The sequence below is a fragment of the Lineus longissimus genome, chromosome 8 (genome assembly GCF_910592395.1).
Source record: "Lineus longissimus chromosome 8, tnLinLong1.2, whole genome shotgun sequence".
Lineage (NCBI taxonomy): Eukaryota > Metazoa > Nemertea > Pilidiophora > Heteronemertea > Lineidae > Lineus > Lineus longissimus.
This window is the reverse complement of record NC_088315.1, coordinates 16,262,306-16,281,577: the sequence shown is the minus strand read 5'-3', so window position 1 is coordinate 16,281,577 and position 19,272 is coordinate 16,262,306. Positions and strand designations below refer to the sequence as shown.

The window sequence follows — 19,272 nt, the reverse complement described above, 5'->3', positions numbered from 1 at the left end:
CCAAAGTTTGCTGACAATCATCTTTCCGTCTGATACTCCCATGAAGAAGGTAGAATCGCTGTTGTTCAGGTGTACATTTTTTACGTTAAACTGACAATTGTCAGCACTGATCGAGGAAACTAAAGAGCATGTACCCTGAATATCGACCACCGTTCGTCACTTTGCTTCGATCTGATACAGTGTTTAAACTGGCAACCTATATCTCGATGCTTTTCTCCTCTCAATGAAAAAATGATGACAAACTTGATAATGATGCAACCATAGCCAGCTGGTAAAAAATATCAACCAGAAACAGCATGGCATATTCCCTGCTACGAACCAATAAAGGACAGAATGGGTCAGGTCGATTATCAGGACCAGATTTTTAAGTCATTCACATGCTACTATAATAACCAACAATAATGTACGGATTCGATAGAAGCGGTATAAAGAAGGAAAGAATCTAACCATCGAAGAGTTCGCCAATACAATATCAGGAAGGAAAGGAATAGACCTATATCCGTCAGACGATGTCTGCCTACATGTACATACGGCTGTCGATCCCGCTGCTTTACACCCTGACCTGCGGTCTCAAGCTTTCAGAGTGGAAACAATCATCTCGTGTGATCTCGTGACTTGAAACAGCCACTCGTGCAGTTTTATTATTATTTTATTATGCTGGTCAGTTTTCAGCCGTTTTCCCTTAAAAATTGTACTTTCTACATGCTCATAACTTGTACCCATGAAGAAACGCTTTCACAGCCAAATAGACCTATCCTAGTCTGTCAAACCATGAAATTATGCATGGTTGGGAGGAGGGGTCTGAAGTTAGGGGGGGTTGACGGCTTTTAATCCGCGAATCAGCTTTTTCACCACGACGGGTTGAATGGAGCCTCAAAACTACATATAAGCAAGCCTATTAGATTGAAACTTTATCACCTTCTTTATTTTAAACACACCTAATTTACACTTTAAGAAGAGCTATATTTCAAATGGAAATTAGCATTCGACGGGTATGGTAAGACCGCGCATTGATCTCAAACTGAACTATTTAAAACCGCGAGCTGATTGGTTCAATACAGGTGCGTGACCTGGTGCGTCATTGACGCGCTATCCAGTGCGTAGGTCACGCGTAAAAGACGCGAAACAGGATGGATGTTATTTGTGAAGTGGATTGTAGCTCTGCCCCATTATCCAACTCTGAGGATGTAGCATGACATGGCATGGTCCTATAAAATAGTTTGGCAATCTGAATGTTTAATTTCTCTGTCCTATTGTCTTTTATGGTGTGCTGTTTCTGGAAGAACACGGATAAATCACACGGGTTTTTTTAGATGTTTCGGTGACAAACCGGAAAATTATGGGTTAATCTGCTTTTATAGATTTGTTTGTTACCACTACCAGCGAAGAAAAGCCATTATTGATAACAAGATTTAGCCTTTTCTTCAGAATGGACTCTAAAATTTGGTGCATCTCACCCCGTCTTGGTGGCGTTCGTAACATTCTCGTTCGCCATAACCACTCTTCCGTAGAATCACTCCCCGCATGAACGGTACGCCCCGTTCTACCTTTGGCCACTGTTGGTTCCTTAGTCTACCAGGGAGCGCTCGAAGCAAAGCAATCGCAAGCCTCACATCTCTCTCTTCACCTTCCAACAGGTAACCAGTCTGCTCCAACTTTAAAAGGTATCCGCACAACGCGCAAAACATACCGGTGACTTATTTGGCAAGGCAAGCGAGGTATAGCGTTACCCGGTAGCATACTGGATGGTTAGCATACCGATAATAGTAAGCCCATCTCGGCTGATGGCTGCCAGTCCCACCTAGCCTCCGTTTCGAGCGTGTATTTGTTTGAACTGTGTTTTTCAGGGAGTTCTGCTCTGATTCGACAGAGGTGAGTACTTTCTTGGGACATTTTGCATAATGTTGAGGATCATTATCATAAAAAGTTACCACCCTACAGGGGGTTACCTCGCGTGTATCTAATTAAAATCGTCACAGATTGCAATAATAAACTTGTTTCAGTGAGCATATCGAAGTCCAGGTCGCGGTAGGCGGGGCTTCTTAACCTTTCTGTTCAAGAGGTCTTCCTATTTCCGGTAGGAGATCAGCTCGCACAGGTTTTTATACCGTCGGAGGGAGTCTAGAATTACAATCTTTTTTTAACCCAGGTCTGTACTATTGTTTCATGGATCTTCTATCAATAATTTAATTGTTAGATTGTATCAAATCTCATAAGGTATTTCATTCATAATCATATCACAATCCCGTTTCAAATTATGTTGTTTTAGATGGTCCATTTATCTTTGCGTGTGTAAACATTCGGTGTCCGTTTCAGCAATAGGTATTTCATAAATTTATTGCTGTAAACATGTCTGTCTGGATTCGGTTATTTTCTATTTTGATTTACCTTCAGTTGCAGTTGGCTCCAACCCACAGTGTTGGTATATACCCACTGGCACGATTTGTTCACGAGTCCGCGTTTGATGAACGAAATGATTACGTTATCACAAAATGGCCACCGGCCGCCATGTTAACCTTTGGGCTGTTTGCATTATAATTCCTGATATCAACACAATGTGTTACTTGTATTAGTAAACCGCATCATATTCTTTTCGGGAGTCATATTTTGCCGTAAAAATCACGAAAGTATTTTGGATAAAACGAACGAAATTACGAAATCTGCCAAAATAAAGATCGTTACGATTTTATCTTTTTGAGAAGTATTTGCGAGAGGCGCGAAATTGAACTGGTGCAGGCCTACATTACAAAACATTTATGATTACGATTTTTGTAGGGAATTTTGAAATACCGTTAGATTACTCAGTTACAAGTACTCCTATTGTTATAGCTGTAACAGAATACAACTTGTCATAGTATGATTAATGTGAATACCATTTACTCAGAGTGCGATTGTATTTTAATTTGTAATTGTTGTGAAGGATAGTGCAATCGTAGTACCAGAAATTATTAAGCCAAGTACACAAAAGGAACATCAGAAAAGTTATAAAGTCTCTTTTTCTATCAATCATTTGTCTGTTCTAACCACCATGGTCTTTTTTAAAACCATACGGTATACAATCCGCCAGAATTCAATAGGGTCGGACACAATTTCCAAGGGGAGATTTACACACACGCAGTTATTGTGGCTAAACATTATATATATTAGAATCAATTCTAACAATCTTTTTTTTGGTGGATGATGTTAGAGAGGTTAATATTTTGATCCTTGAACGAGGTGGGTTTTTTTCTCTGTTTGGCGTCATAAAGTCAAACTGATTGTTTTGTATTATTGTTTTAGGCATACCAGGCATTATAAATACGCCGTTTCATAACATTTCTGACAACAGGTATCGTCAAAATACCACCTCGTTCTCGTTCTCGGATCAAAATCTTAACCTCTCTAAATATCTTCACACGCCCGTCACCGAATTGGGTTATTGAAATATCAGTGTGGACAGAGGGAATATCCTTCAAGCTATTTGGATAATAGTACCGTTCATCTTTAGTGTTGCCCCTTTTCATTGTTCATAATCATGACTGTGGCAAAGGTATGATGGCGATCAAAAACCGTCTATTTTCGATCTGGATATTTGAACATACCACATACCTGCAGTTATTTTGATAAATTAACCTTGGACACACCTTAACCTGTTTTCTTGATCATTGATTGCAGATGGAAGCCTTTCTCCTCTGTGTACTTGAAGGTCTATGCTGTTAGTGTTCAATGCATTTTCATTTGCTCGCGTAAATAGATAAACCTTGCCGTATATTGCAGCTATTGTGCACGCACATTCGTTGAGGCTTGGCATTTATGGTATTTGCATATCAGCCTACACAACGGCATTGTTGAAATTTGTATTTTATTCGGTACACAACTATTTATGAGTTTTGATATATTCATAAATTGTCCAGCGAACGAAGAGAAGAAGAAGAAGACCACCTTATATGACGGTTTTTGCCGCCAAAACTTTTCAATTTATGCTCTGTGGAAGACATATGCCGAAAATATTTACCCTCCGGTGGCGAGGAAAAAGCCCATGTTATACAACTTTCGTCTTAGTCGATTCTTCCTATTTTCCTTTAACAGAGCCATCTCAAATCACCTTCTAAAATCTCTCATCCACTGGCTGCTATGTTGTGCTGTTAGTGAACATGTAATGCCTGTTGGTATATACTATAAGCGTTGTGCATGATGCAAGCAGGCCCGCATGCACCCCCGTGAATCATAACATTATTGTGGTTTGACGTCAAGGGAAAACCTGCTTCATGTGTGGTTACACCCTTTTGTGTTCGATACGTCATCTTTCTCCAATGCAGTTACACCCCTTAGTGTATGATAGGTAAACTAATCTTGTTTCATATCCAGTAACACCCTTAGGGACCCTATAAAAGTACGCTCGCACATTTTTCAGGTTATCTAAAGACCCCTCATCATACGCTAAAAACAGTGAAATGTACAGCGTACGCAATAATTGCAAAAATTCGTGACCCCTTAGATGCTGACGTAACGCTTGTCGTTGATGGTGATAGATTTCATGTTAACCCTTGCACTGCCATGCGCAACAGGCTTTTATTTTTCAAAATTCAAGCTGTTCCAGCTCATAGCAGCGTAAAGTGTTAACGATGACACTGGTATAATTTGATGCAGAATCACACTCTCTACAAAGGGGTGTAGCCAGTTTTTCAAAACTCCTCCCTATGTTTATTTTATGATGATTTTTTCGACAGTCTTTTTTTTCTGATACACCCTGTATGTATTCAAATCCCACAGTATTCACGGTATTCAGTTGGCAACCCGCAGTACCATATCAAAAATACGGGAGGAAACGTTGAAAACCGTAAAGTCGAAAAATATCGGTAAAACATTGCTTGGTTACGCTTAAACAGCTGATCATGAGCTCCCAACAACTACTGCAACTATAGAAAATTCTCATCGTCTTTCCTTGATATTAATGGCATACCGTTGACAAAATTTCCCATATTGTGATCCCGTGTCCTTACTCAAGGAATACCAAATAAAATTGATTATAGGTTTTACAAATTAAGAAAATGCCCCGTATCTTACCCCTTATTAATTACTTGTCTGATTTGGTGGTCTTATGGTTTTCCTGATCATAGTATTTCCTGATTACTTTTATATCTGAGGTTTTACAACTCGTCAAGAACGTGAGGAATAGCAAGGCCTATTTGAAGAAAACCTGCATGATCTCGCCCATTACCTCCAGTCGTCATCATACCAGCTGCAGTTCTATACGTTCTTCTTTTCTGATATTCCTTGGCACTTGCCTCGCGTTGGCATTGGGTATTAACAGACGCTAAATTCCGGTATAACAAAAAACCTTTAACAGTGGAGCTCCGATGAGCAACTAAATCAATCATGCCACAAATCGGAGGATGGATGCAAAAGAGCGCATGCACGAGGGGTGTTCACTACGGTTTTCCGTTTTCTGCTACCAGCAGAACCGGTTATCGCATCATGCTGAAACATTTTATTTTTGGCACAACATCTAGCCAGATTATCGTTCAAAAATGGACGTCTCTAAAGACAGCGGTAACGAATTGGAAGAGAGCCCGCCTCATGATCAGGAGGTCGTGGGTTCGACTCCTGGCTCAGTCAGTGCTTGCTTGGTTCCCGTCCTGGTCCAGTTCAAGAGAGAGCCTTCTGGTTGCTCCTTGAAACCCCTGTTCCCAGCCACAAAAATATCGTTCATTTCTGTGGACCTGTTAACCATTGAGCGGCAATGGAACGATGGCCAAAAAAACAGGTTGTGAACTCTAGCTAATATTTGTCATCAGCGACAAAGCACATTTTATGACTTTAATGCAACTACCACGTTTCATTTTAGAAAAGGTAATCAACGTGGTGAAGACCATTTATTTTCAAGGAGATTGCACATGGTCCATAGTAGCCTGATTATCGTTCAAACATGGATGCCTACCTTGGGAAACACTCATTATCACTCACTTATTTACCAAATTCAAAACATTCATGAAATATGAGATAGCCTGTGACTGGCAAGAAGTAGCCAGCCGTCGCAACTATGAGAGAATCTCGATATCGATGATAGTCAAAAATGTCGGTCTATGACCAATGGAACATTGGGATGACCCCGATGAAAACGTTAGTAACGTTCAGAAGCCTTAAGAGCCTACACGAACGCAGAACATGTCTTATTCCATTTTCGAGAGGCAAGGTGAATAGTGCAAACTTTGATTCATGATTAACGATTAATTAATAATTCGCATTTCTGAGATCATTTCCTTGGTAATCAATGACTGTTGTGCCTAAAACTGTGGATGATTAAAGCGAGGGCGCATTTTTTCACGCAATTGTGATCTCACAAGCCCACACAGTGGGGGGGAGAGCTATCTCAGCTGGTTTTTCCTTCTTCGTTCTATTTTTTTTCTTCTTCTCAGTTGTGCTGCTTTTTACTGTAGACGGGTGGGGAATTTGTGGTATTCACATATGCCATAGTTATGCGAACATCTCATCCTTTGATAATGTCTGTAGCTGTCTGATATCCTGACTACAAAACATTCTCGTATTTTTCTGTTCATCCGGACTCGTATGGTTCTTTTCCGCCTTCGCCCCCACAACGAAGAGCGTACCGGTACATACATCAATGGCGTTGAGGGGTAACTTGCAAGATGTCTTGGATCTCGCATGGTCGCGTCGATCGGCGAAATTCGGTGCTGCTGCCACCTATTACTGGTGCCAGCAGTGTGGTCATACATTGCTGCTGGTGCTAATAAAAGAGATTTATTGGAAATTGTTCCCTCACTGAAATAACTCTATGGTAGTTCTGTTAGCACCCCCAAGCAAACTCTCAGTCAGGCGTTCTGAAAGGGTGAAACGATAATTGACCTAAACAGACGAGAAATGCAGAAGATTGGCAGAGTAGAAATGTTGCTAAGTTTTTCCATAGAGGAATGATCTAGAAAAACGCTCACGGAGTGGGCGTGCTGGCACTGCGAAGTGCATCTGGCTAGTATATGCTTTTACGGCTACCTTGAAGCACAGCGTTGGTTAGTGAAACTATTCTTGTGAAAGCCTGAATGCTGTAGGATCGCTCCATGTTTCTTGTAAGAAGAGCAGACTTAGTTAAAGGAAGACTATAGGCAGGAGCCAGGTAGACCAGATCAACTCGCGTGAAGTCGCCAGCAGGGGACTCGTTTCGCACGTGTATTATATGAGGAATCTGCTAAGCGAAGAATTAAACACAACCCAGGACCCTAACTATACAGGGACCTGAAGACTTCGAATGAATGTGACCCCCTCTTTTTCCTCCCATAAGTCCCCATTTAATGCTGGGCCTGTGGTGCCCGGATACCAAACATAACCTCCCTGCCCCCACCCACTCACCCACCCCAGATAAAAAATATTCGCCTCGTAAAGGTGGGCTGGATTATGCAATTATGTTGGCGTTCATGTATCCTGTAGCCTGATACATTAAAGCGACAACGACGGCATTATATATGTTGGTTTTTCGTACGAAATGTCTTCCAGTAGGAACGTCACCGTTCTCAAACAGAAATTGAAAAATCATTAAGCTGCAATAAAAAGTGAAAAAAAGAGAAAGGAATTTACCCGCTGGCCCACCTGAAATTCGCAGGTCATATCCAAAGTAGCCTCGCAGCACTAGCGGAAATCATAATTAGAAAACTGCATTTGTGTGACGCTATATGTGGCGGCTCATGGTGACAGAGGCACCGGCGGTTTGGCTTTCAACATCAGAATCGGTTTGACCTGCTTCCGGGGTTTCCTGCATTCTGATAGAAATATGAAAGACATAATCTTATTACATCCATTTACCACTCGAACACTAAGATACCGGAAACTATATGTGCATGAAGACCATGGAACAATACATAACGCTTGCTTGCTTGCTTAATCAACGTACCTGGGGATCCGTGTTTTAGAACTGTTGGAATGGTTGCCTCACAGAGATTCCTCACAACTGCCTCGAGTATATAGGAATCTGACTTCACAGGATCCTTCATTCCACTTCGCCCATTGTAACAAACTGCATAAAGCTTAACGGTGGTTCGCCCGTTTGTGTAAATTAAGCCTAGCGAAGATCCTACGGGAAGTACATTTTGTTGAGAGGTAGGTGAAAAGCTCAATTTACCGAACTTTAACAATTTGAACTCCTCACTGATGCAGCAAATACAGTATGTTTATATCTGTCCAACTTGGCGTGAAAGCCAATGCAATTTGCAATTGGGAAAACTATAAAAAGAAAAGATTGCCTTGCCCTGGGAAAAACTATAAACCAAAAGAAAATGGATGCCTTGCCTCCTTAGATGTCTAACATGAATGTATACATGGTGTTGATTCATAGTTCGGCAATGAAAATGCCAATAAAATATTGACCAGAAGTAGTTTTCAAAAATGGGCAGCAGTTATTGAAAATGCCTTAGAAATGACCTTGTCTCCGACTGATGTGCTTTTTCATTGGCTTGCTCATGCCGATTTATCGGTGGTATATGCGGCAATCCTACACGGAACTATTTATTATATACATGTAATCGCACAGGAATATTTGATTAACCCGTGGAAGCAATTATATGTGTACAACCAACTCCAGCTCAAAAAAATGTTTTGACATGTTTGGGGCGATACACCTTTAGGACATCTGTCACCGAGGATAGCCCATGGAAGCAGAATGATGGGATTTTCTGGTGTAAGTCAGACAAAACGAATACATGACTTGTAAGGTACTGTAGCCTCAGTGTGCATTGATATGTACTATACCAGCACTTTTCAACACCGTACGGGCTAGGATGGTACTGGTGCTGTAATTTTACCACTTTTCCTCACGTTTGAGTCTTTGTCGGCATCACTAACTCGAGGCATTAGATAGACTGAACGGCTGACTGATATCGGCAGGAGCAAAGTGTACACCGCGGGGTGAATGAAGAAAGCTAATTTTAGCCAACAGGTTTATAACATCTCTACAACATTTCACACAGGAGAACCTCCCAAAGTTACAATCGAGAAGCAATATGAGCCTCCCGTAAAACGAATCAACGTGTTTACAACCGTTCACCGGGTGCGATCGCTTGGGGGCGGCTAGTCATGCTAGTGGGTGCTCTGACGCACGCACGCATTTTGTTTTAAACATCCATAAAACACTTTGGAGGTTCTCAATGCTTTAAAGTATGAAAGTTGTCATATAAACCGAGTATAAAAAATGTGTGTGTTAAGTTTCAACATTCTTGTTCTAATGGGTATAAAAATTGAGGGTTTTTTCGCGGGTTAAGTTAGTAATTTATGAGCATTCATTCGACCGACATCGCTGGGTTTCTATTCCAGACCGATTGCTATATAAAACCTCTTCATAAATCTGTCCCGGTCATTCTATTTCCTTTCGCCAGGTAAATACACATAACCGTGTTGCAGTTATTCAGTCACTTGACATTTATCGTAGTTGTACTTTGGTATACGAAATGGCATTGTTGAAATTTATAATCAGTACATACATTGTTGTATTCAGACAATTTGTAATTTTCAAATTGGTGTTACGTTTTCAAAATCAATGCGCAAACGAAGTGATTTGTCTTGCTGTCATACTTATTCTCTGTACCAATCACATAACATGTCTGCAATACATTATTTGCCCTTGTCGGTTTTTACCCTATCGATCCGTGAAAGCGGTTTCGAGGTGTCCCTGTTATCAATATGTGCCCTAACCCTTTGATAAGCCAGACGAATAATGCGAATTAAGGCCTAGGTACAGGCGGGCTTTGTTCAGAGACGAAATACCGTATTGGGCTAGGCCTGCAATCTTTAAACTGCGAGGTACACGTAAGGGGCTAAAAAGCGTACTTTGCTATAAAGCGGGGGGGGGGGGTTAGGCACCGCGCTTTTAGTCTATTAGCAGGTTGCAGCTTGGAGCTCGCGATAGCGAAATCCCCATTAGGTATCTGCACTGTTCCTGCGTATTTTCTTTCGACCGAAAGCACTTATTTGCAGTCAGTGTTACTTGATCGTCTGTTTTCATATCTACAGATCCTGGCAAAATGAAGCACATTCTCAAACCAGATCTACCTGGCGTGAATGTCTGACAAGAGGAAGGGTGTGCGTGAGAGAAACAAACTTGCCCAAAGCAAATTAAAAAAAGTCGACCTGTATCGGGTGGTCGATTGTGCTTTGTCCATCCAGATTTATGCCAATATGATGGAGGGAAACTCTCCCAAACGGAGCGTGCCCATACGGATATTTTGTTTTTGTCATTTTATATTCAAAACAGTTTAAAACACGTTCGCTGCCGACAACGAATATACACAATGTACTCGAAAGCTGGTTCCTGCTCCATTGCCAAGGTACGAGTTTTCGTCACCATTGCCATGGCACGAGTATATTCGGAGCAGTATATGCATTATTCCAGGATGTATTTCAGATGACTGGCAATGGTGAATACGCTTCCGTTCTGTAAAGCATCATGGGACATACGTTTATTTTAGTGTGTTAATTATGCACTAGGTGTGCTCTAGGCTCACGGCCTACACTCGTGGTGTGGCAATGGAGCAAAACGCAAAACCTGGCAAACGTGGCCATGGCAAATGGCGGTGCGCTCAAAAATGGGGCGGCAGTGAATGTGTTAAACATCATCAGAGTCCATTTATGATATGTCTTCATTACGTTCTTTTGCCCTTGCCGGTTTAGACCTGTTGACAAAGAAAGCTATTTCGTGGGGGGGTCGATGTTACAAAGATTTGCTCTGATATCCCTTTGGTAATGTTAGTTGCGCGTACACCACGAAATATTGGTGGACCAATTGCACGTACACCACCACATTGCCGCGACAAATTTGTTCGGCAATCCATTGCCGGTACAAATTGCCGGGCGAATTTGTCCCATCAAGCTTGATGGGCCAAATTCGCCCGGCTTGTTAAAAGCTCGGCTTTGTCGTAGTGTACGCGCTAATGGATCGGCAATTAGCTAGTTAGATGGTTCGGCAACAGGCGGCGCTTTCGAAATGGCGCTTTCTGCTTATTGTTTGCGCGCCATCTGTTGCCGGATTTTATAACTAGCTGCAGCGCTGGTGTACGCGCTTGGTGGATTTTCGATGGTGCGGCATTGGTTCGCGAACCAAGATTGGTGGTCCATTTTCAGGTGGTGTACGTGCGGCTATATGGGAATTTAGGCCTTGGGGCGAGTGGGCTTTTGTTTATCTACAATAAACCGTATTTGAAAAGGGCTGAAATATTTTAATTGCTAGCTGAAGAGCAAACATAACGTGATGGCACCCTTATAGAGGTCTGACGTTTAAGATGAGTGAATACCGCATCCAAACATTTTCTTCATACTACAAAATATCCAAGGGACATTTTCTTGTGAAATGGACTATTGGGCGATCTATTCTCAGGTGACACTCGGGGTTACGCCCCTCGATTATGACGTAGGAGTGAAAAAGAACTGAATCGAACTGATATTCGAACAACTCAATGATATAACTGAATCCAGGTACGTTAGACACCGGTAAATTAGACAACGGTAATTTAGACGAAGTAAATTAGAGAACGGTAATCTAGACACTGGTCATTTTAGACAATGGTAATCTAGACACAAGGATAGGTAAATTAGACAATTTGAAGAGGTTGTTCACCTCTTCAAAGCCGATATCAAAGATTAGGAATTATCGTCATTTAGCTGGGGGTTGGCATGATCATGGGCCTATCAGCACAAATTCGATTAATTGAATAATTGACTGTTATTTCTCAGGTAATTAAATCTAACACCTTCATGACAAATTTTGCTTGGGTAATCATGAAATTTTGCTTGGTGCAATCAAAATTCAATTGTAGTCCCTATAATTAGGGCCTACGATGTCCCCTTAGTAATTGCCTACTGAAAAAAACCCAGCGTCATTTTGTGACCAACTTGATGTTATTTTACCGTTGTCTGAAATGACCATTGTCTAAATTACCGTTGTCTAATTTTCCGGTGTCTAACTTACCGTATACCGACGTAACTATCCCATGCCCTATGTGACATCCTGAGATTCAGGGTTTTTTTCACTTCTCCGTTGTCAGCCTGGAGAATCCGATCAATTCCTGAGTTTGTCGAGATTCTTATCTATATCTTGTGTATTCAGGGCCGCAGCCGGACCATCGATAACCGAGCTGTGCTGCCGGGAGGCCGGGAGGTCTGTTTTGTACAAAGGTTGGATTCGGCCGAGAGCGCTGAATATTGATATGATGCTATCTTATCTCTACCAACACAATCTCGAATATCAGAGGAAACAGTTGAACTCGATGAGTAAACACATATACACGACATATATATTGCTTTCTTGGAAATATGACTCTACTCAGTAATGGTATTATGACTGCGGCATCATGTTACTAAGGCTCATGAAGATCTCCACGAAGAGGCGACACCAATATTCGTTTCAACAGGTAGACGCAAATTGCGCTTCTCAAACTTAAATTTTCGAGTGAAATGAGCCAAAAGTGAATATTTAGGACTTCCCAAAAAAATAACGCGTCAACTACAAAAAACTGCCAACTGGTAGCATACAAAAGAATATATTCTAAAAAAATCATTAAAATTTGGATCTATCTCAGCACGGATGATTTACATCATACATGATGAGTAATTGTTTCGACCCAAGTCATATACATGTACCCACAACTAAAGAAAGATGTTTCCCTAATTGCCAGCCGGGTACCTGTAACTCCATAAATATTCATTTCAGGAAGAAACATACGTCACACGGTTTTCAAACTGATTATCAAACTCTACTAATGCCTATACTCCAATATACACTCACAGTAGCCAACTCCTTACATATACCCAAATATACGGGTAGCCACCGAACATCCTGACCAACACCAAATTTAAGTGCACAAAGGAGACTGTTACTCAGTGCTGACAACTAGGTCAGCACTGGGCGACTAAAATAGTTCGTCGAAACCCTGGTGACTGCTAAACGTGGCGTCGTCTCATGTCGGATTTTGGGTGTTACTTCTTCAAGTAAGTAGACCGTTCATTAAAGGATTCCCGCCGTTCGTTAAAAAATTTAAAGTTGCTATTGAATTCGAAAATTTTCAATTGAATTAATACGATCTAAATGTAAATTTCAGCATTGTCGTGGTGAAGACAGATATAGAAATATTTTCAATACCAAAATTTAGCAAATTCATATGCATGATAATTTCTGTTTTCCTGGAACAGCAGATATTACGAAGGTGTACACCTTTAAATATGGCCGTTCATCTATCCTCACACTGACCTTGTAATTCAACATCTTTCCGGCCAGCGAACGGTTAAAGTATTTCTCATTACACAAAGTGTGAAGTAAAATGCATGTGTGATTCAAGTCAGCAGCTCAGCTAGAGTTTGTTTTGTCTGAAATGGTAAATTAACTAGGACCTTCTGTTTCTGACTATACTGGATGGTTCAGGTGTATAATACTGCAGGGCATAGTACCTTGGTAGTGGCTCTTATGTTTGTTACCAGCCTAAACTTTAGCTGAAGTACGCCAGGTAACCTGCACACCATGGTTGTATATAGCTTCCCTTAGACGTTCCTTTCACGAGTGGGCGTCTTATGGAGAATAAGCATCATAAAATATTCTTGCACTTTTAACCGATGATATTTTGTACATGTAGGAGAGAAATGCATTGTTACCAGCAATTGAACATGAAATTGCGGGCTTATAATTTATTGGGTCATCACGTTTGTTTGCCCTTTACCTCGCAGTAAAACGAGTTCAGGCCTAGCTCGATACTCGTTTTTTTTTGTCTTTAAACAAAGCCCTCTCGCACCTGGGCCTAAATTGACATTGTTCTTCTGCCTTATCAAAGGGTTATCATGGCAAATCGTGATCGTTACCCTGTAAACAGGGGGTCGATAGGCCGAACCGGCCAGGGCAAATTAATGTCGGGCATTTTTAGGACATGTATATTTATTAACAACTATTGCTGAAACATATTTATGTGTAATTCGTGCCAGATGTTGTCATTATCATGGGCTAATAACGCTGTTATTTTCAGAGAATTCTGATAAATGTTGTCATCTGAAATAACCTAAGCTGTAGATTAAAACAACCTCTGGCGACAACCACTGTTAAAGGAATGGGCGGCTTTTTACTGCAGTATGTTTGTTCTTCTTCTGGTTCACCAGTAAACTCTTTTTCTGCGTCGTGATAGCGGGGTGACGTGAACTCGGATCTCGGCGTGCACTCACGTAGCGGGAAAGGACTCGTGCGTACTAAAAATAACGAATAACGCGTTTTTCTACTAGCTAAGAGCTGAAATTGGAAAGCATCAAACACGTTCAGAAAAAAATAGTTTACTGATTAACTAGAAGAAGAACAAACATACTGCAGTAAAAAAGCCGCCCATTCCGTTAAGGTTTTTCAATTATCTGAAAACCCTCTACAGGTGCATATTTGCGTTGGATGAAAAACCTAAAGGTTTTTCAAATGCCCAAACCCTTTATTTTTCGAGAGTTATTCAGTCAGGCAAGGATCACCGAAGTGCAAGTTACCCGTAAATTGATATATTCATTACTGACACGATTTAGACATGAGAGGCGCAATAGATTATGCGGGTGTCAATGGCGAAACTCCCCGAACTGGCGAACAACTCGCAAAACGCCGGCGGATGCTTGCCTGACTGCTATTTCTCAGGATATGTTGCTTTGATACTGACATGTACATTGTACAGTACACTTCAACTGCATTCCTCAGGTAGACCGGTGCATCCAGGACGGTACACTTGAAGATAAGCACTGCGGCACTTGTAGACTTCCCATGTTCATACCAACGCCTTTTCATAAAAACCTGGAAGCATTCATTTCACGTTGGTTTCTCAAAATAACCAAGTTAAGTAACTCTTCAGGTCGTCAGAACGTGACTTACATATCCTGTGATGAAGTTGAAATAGATTCCGTGCATTTTCTCGGGTCTACCGATTGCAGCTAAAACGAAAAATGATTAAAAAAAATCGCAAACTCGTAATGTTTGGTATACCTTGCAACAACAATATATAAGCGCCTTATGAATTTTTGCTTAAGACAATAGTACAAAACAATCAAGTTGCCTTGATGACATCAAGCAAAGAGAAAAAAACACCTCGCTATCGTTTTGTTCTCCCTCTCAACTTTTGCTCTGGAGAAAACCGAAACACAGCAAGTCGGCCAAAAAAAAATCAAAAAAATTTACTCCAAATTTTCATATCAGAATTTTCGCACGAGTTGTAGGCCTACATACACATTGCCTGTACTCGCTATCGACGCGGCTTTCCATGCTGGAATTCCATGAATTTGATTATCTGAAAGTTTATCGGGAAGTCCATCCCTCATCATCATCCACGCAGTATCAGAGAGATCTTCTTTTGCAACTATCACCAAGAAACGTCTTTCTATCATCCGCTACATATCACACATGAAATGTATACTATGTGCCGATCTTGTACCATGTATGACCCATGATTAGACTGACCAACTGTGTGGTCTCGGTCGATGGCAGTTAGTCCATTAAATGGCTCCAATCTGCCACGCTATACCTTTTGTTGGGGGGGGGGGGGGGGGGGCAGGCCGGTCGAATCATCAGTGTGGCGAAAAAGCAAACTAGGTTGAAGGCAATTATTTTGACAAAAACCTATCCGTTCAATTCTCGTTAAAACTCTCTTCCAAAGTCACCCTATATCTAATCTATCAGTACAGTACATCAGGTACTGATGGAGTAGAAAAAAGTAAAAATTGACCCCCAAAATCGACCTCCCCTGCAGAATATACTATGCATGCATCTTTTGGTAGGCCACAGTGAAGGCCCTACACTATCAGAAATGAAGATTTGTGAGCTTTGAAAAAGTTGTTTTATTGTTTTTCGGCCAACACCGCAGATATATTTCTTGCTAGAAAACTTCAACCGATAATACTATGTGGATAGGATCGTCCGCCCTGAAGACAATACTTGTACCTATTCATACTTGCTTGTACACTTGAAGATGAGAGACTCCGAGATACATTTTACAAAAGTTCAGAAACTTTTTTCTAAGAGTGTACGTATATAACAACTTGTTTGGTTCAGGTGCGCTTCTTGACTTATCTTTCTACGCCTTCAACAGGTATGGCAATCTACCTACGCTGCTGCAAACATTCGCAGAGGGTACAAAACACTGTGTTTCTGTACATGTATATGTAGTCTGGTAATTCCAGCACTTCACTAATGAACAGCTCATTCTGATGAATAAGCATGATATATATGTTATATACAAGTACAAGTGCATATGGGCAGCGCATGTAGCGTTGAGCTACAAGAAATGAACATCGCAGCTGCTAAGCCTTGAAATGTCCCACACACATGAACCTGTATCTCATTTTCACTACTTAACAGCGCCAAATTTTTCTCCTTACTTTTGCGATTCACGAAACTTTATAAAAAAATATGAGATTTCTTATTTTTTTGTGGTGGGCTGCGAAATTTCTTCTGTTGTTCCAATCAAATATGTTCATGGTGTAGATTGTTTGGGTCATGAAAATATGTTCAAGGTTATCTTGCCTTTGAAATTCCACTCAATGTTTACTGGATAGATGTGTAATCACATGGAACTGCTTTTGTTTTCGGTTAAATTCATGAAATTAGTGCTTTCTGGTATTTTCATACATTTGACAAACCCATATCGTTCCCTCGGCTAGAAAATCTCCCATTCGGTCATTAGAAAAAAATCAACGAACATAATTTCGATCCATTGATCATGATTCATTGTCCTGACGAACTCGTTGAAACCCGCTGCACTATAAAATGGCCCATTACGCCAGGCGTCGCCAATAGTCAATGATAATGCATGCCACATGCATGCATGCTCACGCGTTGTCTGCATACATGTATTTGCAAATGGTGCGTGTATCATTTTCCCGATTGATGCATGTTAGTTCAGCGTATGTGTGTGCTCAGTTAGTCATACTATGTTCACTCAGTTTGCCATGTTAGAATACTACAAGGTATTGTTTCAATCATCGCTAATCTGCCAAAAGCGGCAAGTTTTCTCTGGTGCCAGCACGGCAGTGATGGCGTGTGTCATTTCCCATCAAACGACCACCGAATTAAACAATCGGCATAGAAATATACAGTACATGTAGGTGCAAAAACAACAGCGTGCTACTTGTTTAGCCATTTTTAATTTTTAACTCCATGTTAAAGAAAAATTCAATTTTGTAATCACATTAGGTTACAACCTTACAGTTTACATCTGTGGAACCGCTGTGCTGCAATGAAACAGAAATATACAGTACATGTATGTGCAAAAACAGTAGGTTACTGCTTGTTTGGCCATTTTTTAAAGTTTCAAGTCCCCGTTAGAGAATTATTCCATTTGTAAACTCTTAGGTAACGATCTGTACAGCTTACATGTACAATTGCAATGTAACAGAAATATACAGTACACGTTGGTGCAAAACAACAGTCTACTTTTTCTTTTACTGTTTAAAGAGGTTGAATAGCGCCTCCAGAAGCAAGCAACAGCGCCACCCGTAGCAGAAATAAGAACTGCTTAGTGACGTCATGGTTTCCATATACGGCATCTCATTTGCATATTTTTACAACCTTATTTACTACGAGTTATAAATATGCCAGTAGCACGTGGATCATGCCGGGCGGCGCTGTCAGGTGTTTCCACTATGGGTTACATAATCGGCTACAAAGAGGCCAGTGTTCTAGTAAATGAAGTTAGCAATGATAGCGAAAGAATGTTAGTGTATGTTACGCAGTCAATAGCGATAGTAGTGAGTTGGAGAGAGGAGAAAATGGAAAATGGAGAGAATAGTAGTATGGATTTCGAGTCCCAAGAAGAAACTTTGCAAAGTTTTCATCAAACTGATAATCATATTCCTTCCTTCTCTGTCTCCAACAATTAAAAGTTGCTGCCGTCAACCTGATGCGTTTATCCGCGAGCGAATCGACGAGACGAAGCATTTTTCAAGCATCCGAATGGTACCTTACAGATCCGCAAGGGGCGCGTTACCGAAAATGTTGCAAAAATCAATAACGTGATCGTAAAGATTGTCATATTTTTCAAAATGAGAGTATGTAAATGATACGCAGACGGTAAACCAATGAAAGGCCAGTATCTATTGAACCTTACAAGTGGTTTGGGGGCCTTGAAACTCCTTATATTTATCAATGAAACCTTATTCCCGCCTAAGGTTTTGACCGGGCCGTCCAAAACTCCCCATTTTTTGGCGGGCCATTCCCTTTAACATTTTTTAACGGTACGATTGGTTAGGTATCGAGTAGTTGAGACTGGTGAAAGAAACGGCGGATAAGTTACTGAAACGTGCTATCTTCTCTGAAAGCTTCTGTCGAACCACTGACGCACTCCACAGGTGTGAAGATGTACGAAAAAGCACAGGAAATGCTGAATTCTTCAGACTTGCAGCTGTCTGATGAAGGGCAACGTGAAAACTTGCTGTCAGCAATGCAGTGGTCTGATACCATTCTATGCATAGGATGTCGAACTAACCGCCTAGAGGAGTTTATTCAAATTATGATATATTTAATTTTTACTACGAATACTAGATTTTTCTCAGTGTTACTACTGCCGTTTCCGGTCTATTAGGTGGTCTTTTCTATGCGCTAAAATGATATGTTTTTGAAAGAATGAAATAGAAATTATCACCGTGGTTTATTTCGCGATGTGTGGTGCATCCAGGTAGAGAGTTACTCAAAATACAAATAAATCAAATTCGTATGTTTTTCTACAAGCAATGCTATTGAAGCTCTTCTAAGCATTCCTTATCAAGCCCTTTTTCAGGTGTTGCTTATATAAGATCCAACCTGAGTGGGCCTCTAGTCAAAATGATACACTAAAAAAGGTATTTTTCGTTAAAACAAATACGTGTATGCAAATTTTTTAAAGAAAATTAAAAATAAGGGTTAAACATGTATATAGCATTACCTAAGTTGGTAGTGGCGTAAAATAATGCAATTTCGCTAAAATGAGCCTGCAGTTGGCTTCTTATTCCTTATTCCCGATTCTCAAGTAAATTGATTACTCTTTGTTCACAATGTGAGTCATTAATTCATAAGTGAGGCCTAAATACAGTTATCATAGGCAATATAGGGCTATGCTAACCCCAACCATAACAGTCCGAGGATCAGGAATAATTAGAATTGGGACTTCAGCAACTTCAGTCTTAACTCTAGAGAACCCGGATATACTTCTGGCAGTAGGACAAACTGTACATTTCTGTCATTCAGCTTGTTTTTGGTCCCTTATGACAACTCAATATGAGTTTGGGATATATTTTCACATTAATACGGATTTTGGGAGGGGT

The 19,272-nt window shown here is 40.7% G+C and overlaps 1 protein-coding gene across 8 annotated transcripts in view; it reads left to right on the top strand.

Moving 5' to 3' along the window:
* The first annotated feature begins 1,782 nt into the window (after nucleotides 1-1,782).
* LOC135491955 (twitchin-like) overlaps nucleotides 1,783-19,272 on the top strand; it is a 192,226-nt gene continuing 174,736 nt past the window's right edge. For all 8 annotated transcript variants that reach the window (XM_064777946.1, XM_064777939.1, XM_064777941.1 and 5 more), the window contains exon 1: nucleotides 1,783-1,872. The gene's annotated coding sequence lies outside the window, so the exon portion shown is untranslated. The remainder of the gene's footprint in view (nucleotides 1,873-19,272) is intronic.